An 11,837-nucleotide genomic window follows, 5' to 3' on the forward strand; every position below is an offset into this window, starting at 1 on the left:
CACAGCCGAGTAGAGTTTTGTGGTCACGCCTCTTGAGTTTTATTGGTTTATATAGTGGCAAGGGTGATGGAATCAGTTTGGACCACCCTGGCCTTGGTCCTTCCAAGGTCTTATTTAACCTCTCTGAATTTCAGTTTTCTCACCTGGCAATGGGAGAAAGTTTGGCTCCTTTTAGAGATAGTTTGAGGTTTGAAGATATTGTGTATACATCACATGGCACTTAAGGGGCATTTGGAAATGGTAGTTCTTGTTGTCATCATCCTCATAACTTGTCCAATGTGTGACGTGTGCACAATTTTTCCTTTTCTTCGTGGTAGGCTGCAGCCCATGAGAGCACTCCTATCGTGTTGGTAGGAAACAAGGGTGATCTTCATGACGCTGCTAAAGCTGAGGGACAAAAACACGTCCCAGGGTACCTTGGAGAAAATGGTAAGAGTGAGAGTGGGTCCACGCTGGAAGGGGTCTTCCACTTTTGTCAACCTTAGCTGAAGAGGTTGTTTGACGGACCTCCACTCAGTTTGATGGGTCTTCTGTCCTTATACAGGCAGAACTCCCAGCGCCCCCGCCCCCATGCCTGTCTGCCCCATAACTGTTAGTAACTGCACCAAGAATTAAATCCCTTAGAGAGGTAAAAGCATCAGTGATCGTTTTCCCCCACTGAGTGTCAGTGACAAAGAGGAGGCAAAATTATCCCGTCTTCCTCCTCACTCTTCCCCAGCTCCTGGAACCCTTCTCTAGTCCTGGAATGTGGGTAAAAGGAAAAGAATGGGTGTCCTATTTTGAAAACATGGGTTTGGTTCCAGAGGGTCCCTGTGCCAACGGGCAGCAGGTGGTGCTGTGTGTCACCTGGGTGAAGGGGTGAAGGGAATTGGAAGACTTGTTCTTTTCTGTAAGGTTTGTATTCAGTTGGAATAGTGTAAAATTATTTTTGGTTATGCATTTGTATAGTGGTTGGACCCTGTTTCTGTCCAGATTGTTATTGTGGGTAATGTTTATTCTCTCGTTATTATCATTGTATCAGAAGGCTGCATGGCCCTCTTGTGCCTTGTCTTACCCAAACAAGGAACCAGATGCTCCTTGGGTTAAATAAGAGGTTCTTACCATAACAGTCTGACCTGATGTTGCTATCGTTGCTGTCTGTCGTCAGTACCATGAAAGGACTGCTCTGTAGCATATACATGTTAACTTTAAAAAGAAGTTTCAAGCTCACTATCTTAAAAAAATATTATTTATTTATTTATTTGGCTGCATCGCGTGTTCGTCGTGGCACACGGGATCTTTAGTTGCGGCGTGCAGGATCTTTTAGTTGTGGCATGTGGGGTCTTTAGTTGCGACTTGCAAACTCTTAGTTGTGGCATGTGGGATCTAGTTCCCTGACCAGGGATTGAACCTGGACCCCCTGCATTGGGAGCTCGGAGTCTTAGCCACTGGACCACCAGGGAAGTCCCAACCTCACTATTTTAAGTTGGAATTATTACTTGTTTTAAATTTTAGAACTTTGAACCAAATATGATAAACATCAAAACTAGGCAATGAAATACAGAAGAGATTGATTCAACACATATTTAACTGTATCCACCATGTGAAAAGCACTCCGTTGTGAGCTGAGCAAAGGGTAGAGAACAAAGCAGACTGTCCTTGCCCTCACGTAGTTTACTGTCTGGGGCAGAGAGATATTAAACTCATGTAATCCACGTGTCCCTCTAGAGATTTCAGAATTCCTGGCTGCGGGCCAGTTTTATTCCCTCTTCACGATTTCTCAGATTTCCCAAGGTTTGCTTCCTTATTATGCATCTCTTGACCTCCACCCTCCTGCATCCTCAAAGGCAGTCTCTATTTCACCCCATAACATCCTGGCTGTGCCAGGTAGCAGCACTACCCATTTCTACTAGAAATACATTCATGTTTTTTTCTTTTAAGCTTTTCTGTGGATTTGGGGGCTCACGGGTAAAGGTTTCACAGTAGTCTTTGCCTGTTGTTCGGTTCTTCCCTTTCTCTCTGCTCCGGAGCACCCATCACATCCTGCCCGTATCCCACACAGGTCTGTGTCGCCCACACCCAGCCCCACAGCACACACAGTTCTCCTTTCCTAAGGGAAATTGTCTCCAGCTTGTTAGACAAAGACACACAAAAATAACTTGGTCAATTACAGCTGTGGCAAGTGCTATACTGGGAAAATACATATGTCAAGAGGTTTTATAATAGGAAAACCTAATATCGACTTTTCAGAGTTAGAAAACACTTAACTTCAAGGGAGGATTACCTAAAAATCTAGAAGGTAGGTAAAAGTCAGGCTGGTGAAGGGGGTTAGTGGGGTAGGGGATGACTTAGTAGTGGGAACAGTAGATGCATATGTCCTGAGGTGGGAGGGAGTTTGGAGCATTGGGGAAATAGAGGGACGGCCAGGGTAACTTGAGCGTTGTGAGTGAGGGAGAGTGGTGACAGGTAAAACTGGGGGGTTGGCTGGGGCCACATACAAGCTAAGCCTTGTTGGCCAGGTAAGCATTTCAGTATTACTTGAGAGGGATGGGGGAAAGCATTAAAGGGTTTGAAGAAGGAGAGTGGTATGATCGATGATTATATGCATAACCACTGGGGGGTTGAAAAATAGAGGACTAGAAAACGTCCATAGGTTTTAGTGACAGAGAGGCTGTTGAATCTTGATAGGAAGAGATGATAGGGTGAAGGGGAATGTGTGTTAGCTTCTGGCCAAAAGGAGACATACTTTATTTATTTATTTATTTTTTATACAGCAGGTTCTTATTTATCCATTTTATACATATTAATGTATATATATCAATCCCAACCTCCCAATTCATGACATACTTTAGATGGACATTTAATTCCTGAGTGGTTACCTTAAGCTATCATTTTTCTCTCTCTCAAATTATTTGATAGAGAACACTTGGTAGCACGTGTGACTCTTGGAAATAAGAACCTTAAAACATGAAATTTTGTATTACGGGTTTTTTTTTTGGGGGGATGCAAAATAAAAATCCTCTGACTAGGAGTTGTTCCTGGAATAACTAGGCTCAAACCTGTTTTTTTTAAAGTACTGAAACTTTGAATTCAATTTCTTAGCTATTAGTTTTAGCATACTCAAAAGGGGAGTATTTTTATTTTATTTTATTGGTTTTAAAAGTTAACATTCCAGGAAACCTAATTAAAGCCTTCATTTAATGGTGTATTTATATTTTTTACAGACCTATGGGGCGTTACTTTGTAAAACAAATGCCAAAGATGGTTCGAATATAGTGGAAGCTGTTCTCCATCTCTCCTGGTAAAGTTTTGCCTTACATTTCGAAAACTGGATGCAGGATTGAATTTTCACTTAGCTGTTGTGTGTGCCAGATTTCTTGACCATAACATGAATCTACATTGGAAAACACTGTCTTGTCTTTCAGTAGTGGTTGGAGAAACAAACATGGTTTTTATAAAAACTGGTAATGATGCTTGTTCACTGTGAACTTTGGCAAAATACCTTTACTGACAAACAAAGGAGATGTATCTGAGGTGTTGTTGATGTTTCTGCAAAATGTCACCACAAAGCTAATAGTTGACGGGTATGAATCACTTCCAGGAACCAGATTTTAAACACAGGAGACTATTATGAATATAGCTGTCTATTATGACATTTTCCAAGGTAAAGGGAAAAAAAAACTCAACAAAGCAAATTGTATATCATGCCGGTTGGAAGCACTTTGTTTAAATTATTACCCAGGTAATTATTAAGCTAAGTCAATGGTGTTAACAATAAATAATATTGTGGGATGTGGATTAGAATGAAAATTGCATCACTGAAGACCTTGGATTTAACTGTACTTTAATCGTTGCAGCATTCTTAGGAAATAAGAATGTTTTCTGTTAGATTTATTTCTTCTGCCTAGTTTTCTGCCACAAATGAAAAGATGATTCTTTGCTGGTCTAAAGGGATTAAATATCCAAAAAAAAAAATAGAGAAAAAAAACGTGTATCAACAAAATCCAGGCCAATGATACTTTAATCGCTGACAAAGCAAAAACATAACTTTAGGCGTGTAGTTCTTTTCCTGATCCTTTGTGAGATTCTGGTTTTATAAGAATCTTAACTTTAGTGCAATAAGGGGCTCGGTGCTACCTTAGCTTCAGGCAGGGGGTGCTGCATTGCTGTCCTGGATGAGCAGGAAAGGATGCTGCAGGTCAGGCCCTCCGCATGGCTGCTGGCTTCTGCCCAGCATGTTGGAGGAGTGTAGTGTCAGGAGGCTCAAAGTCTGATCTTAAATCTACCCCGAACAGCTGAAGAGCCTTGACTAAGTCCCTGTCTTCCTTTAGGCATTTCTAATCTGTACAGCGAGGGTGCTGAAGAAAATGATCCCTAAGGCCCTTCCAGTCCTGACAGTCTGTGATTCTATATGTAACAGCCTGGACTCCACTGAATAACATAATCACTGTTTAACACTGGATTGTCTTGTGGGGTCATATTACAGTTAAATGACTCCAAAGTGCCACCGTCACACCCAGATTGCAGAATTTCTCTTTTTATAATCGATTCTCTATGTTACAAGGATAGGAGAGCTGGAGGCCGCTTGTGCTCTTCCCGTGTGCTCCTGCCAGAGAGTTGGCTCAGCCCGGCACCACCCTGTTTACAGTGTAGCTTCCACTCAGGTTTGTGTTTCTTTGGGAACACAAAACACCTGGGTGCAGAAGCGTTTGATAACAAGGTCACTTCTTGTGAACCACTTATCAAGGAGTTTTTCAAATGGTTGTTATTGTATTGTGGCCTGGCTTGAGTCCTCTGAGTTCTGTTAACAATGTGTTAAATATGAAAATTAGAAATAAACAAACATGTAAAGACTTTAATTTGCTTTATACTGTGCCATCAGATTTGCTTGTCAAAGTACCCAAGTCTTAAGTGAAAACGGCATAGTTTCTACAGGTAAAACTACCATTTAAAAAAGTGTTACACACCATACACAAAAATAAACTCCAAATGGATTAAAGACCTAAATGTAAGGCCAGACACTATCAAACTCTTAGAGGAAAACATAGGCAGAACACTCTATGACATAAATCACAGCAAGGTCCTTTTTGATCCACCTCCTAGAGGAATGGAAATAAAAACAAAAATAAACAAATGGGACCTAATGAAACTTAAAAGCTTTTGTACAGCAAAGGAAACCATAAACAAGACGAAAAGACAACCCTCAGAATGGGAGAAAATATTTGCAAATGAAGCAACTGACAAAGGATTAATCTCAAAAATATACAAGGAACTCATGCAGCTCAATATGACAAAAACAAACAGCCCAATCCAAAAATGGGCAGAAGTCCTAAATAGACATTTCTCCAAAGAAGATATACAGACTGCCAGCAAACACATGAAAGAATGCTCAACATCATTAATCATTAGAGAAATGCAAATCAAAACCACAATGAAGTATCACCTCACACCAGTCAGAATGGCCATCATCAAAAATTCTACAAACAATAAATGCTGGAGGGGGTGTGGAGAAAAGGGAACCCTCTCGTGCTGTTGGTGGGAATGTAAATTGATACAGCCACTATGGAGAACTGTATGGAGGTTCCTTAAAAAACTAAAAGTAGAACTACCATATGACCCAGCAATCCCACTACTGGGCATATACCCTGAGAAAACCATAATTCAAAAAGAGACATGTACCACAGTGTTCACTGCAGCAGTATTTACAATAGCCAGGACATGGAAGCAACCTAAATGTCCATTGACAGATGAATGGATGAAGAAGATGTGGCACATATATACAATGGAATATTACTCAGCCATTACAAAAGAAAGAAATTGAGTTATTTGTAGTGAGGTGGATGGACCTAGAGTCTGTCATACACAGTGAAGTAAGAAAGAGAAAAACAAATACCGTATGCTAACACGAATATATGGAATCTAAAAAAGTGGTACTGCTGAGCCTAGTGGCAGGGCAGGAATAAAGTTGCAGACGTAGAGAATGGACTTGAGGACACAGGGAGAGGGAAGGGTAAGCTGGAACAAAGTGAGAGAGTGGCATGGACATATATACACTACCAAATGTAAAATGGATAGCTAGTGGGAAGCTGCTGCATAGCACAGGGAGATCAGCTCAGTGCTTTGTGATGACCTAGAGGGGTGGGATAAGGAGGGTGGGAGGGAGGCTTAAGAGGGAGGGGATATGGGAATATATGTATATGTACAGCTGATTCACTTTGTCGTACAGTAGAAACTAACACAACGTTGTAAAGCAATTATACTCCAATAAAGATGTGAAAAAAAAATAAAGTGTTACAGCCTTTAGAATGTTATATATAATGCAAAACATGTAAGTTCTTGATTTAGATTTCATAAGATATTTCCCGGCATGGTCCCTTTCATTCCATGTCATGTCATAAAACTTGAACTAGAAGAGTTTATGGATTTGCACTGTCTGAAACAAAATATGTTTTCGAAGGGAGGCCATAAATGTTTGGTTAACAACCTGAACTCCTCTGCTTTTTCTTGGAAAACCTCTCAATCCCAGGAAAAGTTTCTCCTAGAAATGCACTTTCCGTGTAGGGCTGATAGGAAATTCATCCCAACCATTGTCTATTGGTAAATACATTTGCCGTCACTAGAGCCACAGGCTTTAAACATTCAAGTTCAACAGGCATTAAATCGATCAATGGCCTGAAATTTGAGAAAAACACAAAAAGTTCAGGCTGATGTATCAGCACCATTGCTGAGCCCACTGGGTGTAAACCTGTCCATAAGATTGAGTCATTCAAAATGCAGTTGTGAAGCACATGGTAGTTTTTGGTGAGGTAATTTAATTTTCCCAGCCTTAAACCTGTTTGAGTTGTATGAAATTGTATCTTCCTGATTTCCTTAAAGTGGGATGTGCCTGCATTTTTGGTAGATTAAAGAAGCTGAAGTCCAGGTGAACAATATGGGTACCTGTTTTTTTTCCCTTAATATTTGCTTTCAGGTTCAATAATATCTGCATAATTATGAGTGCTCAGCATCAAAGCCCTGTAGGGATATCAGGGTATGTAAGACAGGCCATACAGTTTAATATTAGAGGAAAAAAAGAAAACAAAATATATGACCAGGCAGCCATATGTTATGTAGCTAATAGAGGCTGTTGGACCTCCCAGAAGGGAGCGATGTGAGTTGTCTTGTGAGGATGCTGTGAGTACTATACCCATTGTACAGATAAGAAAATTGGGAATTAGAATGCTTAATCAGCTTGCTCGAAGTGACACAGCTACTAAGAGTAAAATTGGGACTTTTCACTACTCTGAATCTCTGGCTCGCCTTTTGAATGCTGGTAATCTCAGGATTCTGTTCTGCACTCTCTTCCTCTTTCCTTTCTCTCTCTGCCTAATGTCTTCCACACCCATAGTTTCTAGAACTATGTCTAGCTGATGACTTCCAATTTCTGTATTTTTAATCCTCATCTTTAAAAAAAATTCCATGACCATATTCCCATCCACTAACAAATGGGAATTCCATAGGCATGACTGCCCCAACATGTCCGAATTCTAATGTGTTAATTTTTCTTTAAAATTGTTCCTCATTCTACATTTCCTATCTCAGGAAACTACCAACCAGAATCAGTCTTGACTCCTTCCTCTCTTTCTCCATCACCTACCTCTAGTGGGTTCTGGGGCCCTATTGATTAGGTGACCTCTCTGTAATCTTTCTTGAATCTGTCCGTATTCTCTCTCTCTCTCTCTCTGTTTTGCTTCAGGCCTCAGAATTTCCTCCTCCAGGTAGTGCAGGAGGCACCTCATTTTCTGCCTCAGAGTTTCTCCAGCATCAGTTCATCCCCCACCCTGTAAACAGGGTAATCTTTATAAATAAAAATCCAATTAAGACTTTCTTTCTTGCTGTAGGTAGGTGTCCCTCAGAGCCCAACCTCACCTACCTTTGTTTGCATCTCTTATCTTGCTTCCCAAATGAAAGATAATCTATCCACACAGCAAACTTTGCTTCCAGTTGTGGCCAAGTTCTTTTATGCCTGTTCGCCTCATGCATGCTGTTTCCTGCACCTGGGATCTCCCGTCCTCATTACATGAAGGTGAATTCCTATCCCATCAAGAGGTCGCTCCACTGTCAAAGTCTCCCTGAAGCTCAGTCTCCACAAAGCTGCCTTCCCCTCGCCCCAGCACAACTGTGGTGCACCTTTTGTGTTCCTGCAAACGCTGTGCTTGTGTGTTAGCAGCTCTCTTGGGACCTGGTAACAATTTATTTAGAAGACATCTGTCTCTCTCTCAAAACTCACTAGTTGAGGATCCCAGAGCTTGGCATAAATCAGACATTTACTGAATGACCAAATGGTCGAGATTTGGCATTTGGAAGTTGTACTAGTTTTCTATCGTCACCGTAACAAATTCCCACTAGCCTTGTGGTTTAAGCAATAAAAATGTATTATCCTACAGTTCTGGAGGTTAGAAGTCTAAACTGAGTCTTATAGGGTTTATGGATTGAACTGTGTATCTTCCTTCTTTTCCTGAGTCTCTGATTCCTTATCTATGAAGTGAGGACAGTGATGCTCACCTGTCACCTGTCAGGATTTTGTGCGAGCAGGTGTGAGTGTTATTTGTATTAAATAAGGAATATGTGAAGACACGTAACATAGCATTTATTAACTGGCCTTCAGCAAGAACTAGTTCCCCTTTTGTTTCCTACTCACAGTGTAGTGGTTTTCAAAGGTTAGCAGGTATCAGCTCCTTCTGGGGCTGTGCTGACCGGTTTGGTGGCCACTAGCTGCCTGAAGTATGGCTGATCCAAGCTGAGATGTGCTGGATATATTAAATAAATACTGGGTTTTGAAGACAGTATAAACATTGTAAAATACCTCATTAATATTTTTATTGGTTACATGCTGAAATGATAGTATTTTTGCAATACTGAGTTAAATAAAATATATTAATAAAATTTCACTTGTCTCTTTACATTTTTTAATGTGGCTGCTAAAAATTTTAAATTACATATATAGATTTCATTACATTCTATTCCTATTGAACAGCGTCGCCGTGCCGGGAATATGCCATATGCCAGTTCCCAGGATCTACTGCTCTGTGAGAAACCACCCAAAATGTAATTGCCTAGAAGAGCACCACTTTTTATTTTCTGAAATTACCAGAATTGACTGGATCTCGCTTGGAGAGTCCTCAGCTTCTCTCCCTTGGGTGTCTCGTGTGTTTGCAGTCAGATGGACACAGGCTGTGGCGCGTCTGCACGTCTGCGGCCAGGATGCTCCTCCCTGTGGATCTCAGCCCCCGGGACCTCTCTTACCTCTCTCCCGCGAAGAACCCTGGGCTGCTTAAATTGCAGCTCAGAGCGGCCAGGCCTGATTAATGCCTGGCTTAGAAATCTCAGCACACCATTTCCTCGCCATTCTACTGGTCTGAGCAGTCACAGAGGCGGTGCTGACCAGGGGGCAGCCGCACAAGCTTCACCACCACAGGGAGGCAGACTTCTTTGGGACCATCTTGGGGACGAGCTGCCACACTCTCCTCACCCACAGAGACTGCCATTCAGCTTGTCTAAGGGTGTATTTCCCAAGCATCCCCAGGGATAGGAGACTTCCTAGGGGGCTTTCATAAGATCATGGAGGTCTTAGGTCCGGTGCTGCCTCTAGAAGTTAATTCTAAAAGAAATTTAGGAAGAGGCAAAAGGAAGACTTCTTTTTTCCTGGATTTTAACCATCTGTTGTTATCTCCATGATCGTGTATAACTACAGAATGGTTATAAAGTCATCATTGCTTTTGTGCATTAGCTGGGGACGGGAGCCAGGTTCCAGAATCCTAAGGCGTGAGCTGTGCGTGTGGCAGACTATAAGCCATGTGAAACCACAGGAGAGAGCAAGAGTAGTCTGTGTGCGTGTGTGTGCACACATGTGTATGCACCTGGGCATGTGTGTCTGTGCACATGTGTGTATGCACCTGGGTATGTGTGTGTGTTCATGCATGAGTGTGTGACCTGGTGCTTAGAATGCAGGTGCTGGAGCCCAACTGCTGTGCCACTTCTCCAGCTGTGTGACCGAAGGGAAATTTCTTAACTTCTTTTTTTGTCTTCGTTTCCTCACATATAAAATGGGGCACAGGGCTTCCCTGGGGGCGCAGTGGTTAAGAATCCGCCTGCCAATGCAGGGGACATGGGTTCGAGCCCTGGTCTGGGAAGATCCCACGTGCCGCGGAGCAACTAAGCCTGTGCTCCGCAGCAAGAGAAGCCACGGCAATGAGAAGCCTGCGCACTGCAAACGAAGAGTGCCCCCGCTCGCAGCAACGAAGACCCAACACAGCCAAAAATCATTAAAAAAAAATTAAAAAAAATAAAATGGGGAACAATAAAATCACATAGTTGTTGTGAGAATTAAATAAGTCAACAGCTACAAAGCATTTAGAACACTGTCTGGCTGGTGCATAGCAAGTGCTCAGTAGTGCCGTTTTATTTCTATAAGCTGTTTACGGTTCAGTTTTATACCTCAGTAATCTCCTTTCTCTCTCTGTCTATATGTCTCTCTTTCTCTCTCCAGGGAAGTGAAGAAAAGAACTGGTGAGGATGGCAGCAAATCCATTTCCAGTCTGAGTGGGACCAGTTCCAAAAAGTCAGCCCAGATGAATTGTTGCAATGGTTAAATCCCAAACATTCTTGGCCCATGAGGCCTTCATTTCCAGAGTACCGAATGTATGTGACTTGTTTGCTTCTTACATAGCATAGTGGGGCATCCTACGGACACTGTCGTGTGGAGAATTACAGTGTGTGGAATCTGAGAGATGCTCTGGGGTCCCTCCAGAACCTCAGCTCTTGTTTGCTATGTTTCAATGAATGATTTGGGCCCCCTGGTTAAATGTACCTGTCTTGTCCTCACAAAGTCTTACCAGATAACATATAGGTTTTTAAAGTGGTAAAAAAAAAAATCACATGCTCAGATCAAAGCTATAGAAGAAATTCACTGACATAATTAGATTCATATGGTGGCTGATTTTGTAGATAACCTATAACATTTACTTCCGATATTCAATACTAGAAAACTAGGAAAAGGGGGTTACCATCCTAGCTGTGCTGTAAACTAGCCTTGTAGTCTTGGACGTGTCACCAGCCCACATTAGATCCGTTTCCTTGTCTGTAAACAAGCAGCTTTGCCTTTCAGGCCTTGGCCCTCTCAGCTCTGTAGGTCTTTAAGCAGTGGGAAGGAGAGCGAGATGGCCCACAGTTAATAAGGACTCGGGTCATTCACGCTTTTAAAATATTTGAGTATTGATTCTTCTCACTTCATATACAAGAACAGAATTTAATTGAGGAAAAAAATGGTAATGTTTTAAGCTCCAGTGGAGACAGAAATATCTATTTTTTTATGTATAAAAAAAGAAAACATTTTTGCAACAGAAATCGTTTGTATATAGAAGAGAGTATTTTATAATCTCAGAACACTTATAAAGTCCATGGTTTGAATTAAGTGTTAAAAGTTCTAATGAAGGGCTTCCCTGGTGGCATAGTGGTTAAGAATCTGCCTGCCAATGCAGGGGACACGGGTTCAAGCCCTGGTCCGGGAGGATCCCACATGCCGCGGAGCAGCTAAGCCAGTGCACCACAACTACTGAGCCTGTGCTCTAGAGCCCGCGAGCCACAACTACTGAAGCCCATGCTCCTAGAGCCCATGCTCCGCAACAAGGGAAGCCACCGCAATGAGAAGCCCGCACACCACAACGAAGAGTAGCCCCCGCTCGCCGCAACTAGAGAAAGCCCGCAACGAAGACCCAACACAGCCAAAAATAAATAAATTTTAAAAATTCTAATGAAAACGTATAAAGCCACGCGCTACTGAAAATACAAAGCACAGGAAAGTTGTCACGTTTCACTTA

The 11,837-nt window shown here is 42.0% G+C and overlaps 1 pseudogene across 1 annotated transcript in view; it reads left to right on the forward strand.

The window, feature by feature from the left end:
- LOC309824134 (ras and EF-hand domain-containing protein-like) overlaps window positions 1-10,610 on the forward strand; it is a 51,309-nt pseudogene extending 40,699 nt beyond the window's left edge. The window contains exons 9-11 of the transcript in view: window positions 318-435; window positions 3,204-3,280; window positions 10,508-10,610. The product of the transcript in view is annotated as a ras and EF-hand domain-containing protein-like (transcript). The remainder of the gene's footprint in view (window positions 1-317; window positions 436-3,203; window positions 3,281-10,507) is intronic.
- The last annotated feature ends 1,227 nt before the right edge of the window (window positions 10,611-11,837 follow it).

This window comes from Grampus griseus (genome assembly GCF_964374135.1).
Source record: "Grampus griseus genome assembly, chromosome: 6".
NCBI classification, from domain to species: Eukaryota; Metazoa; Chordata; class Mammalia; order Artiodactyla; family Delphinidae; genus Grampus; species Grampus griseus.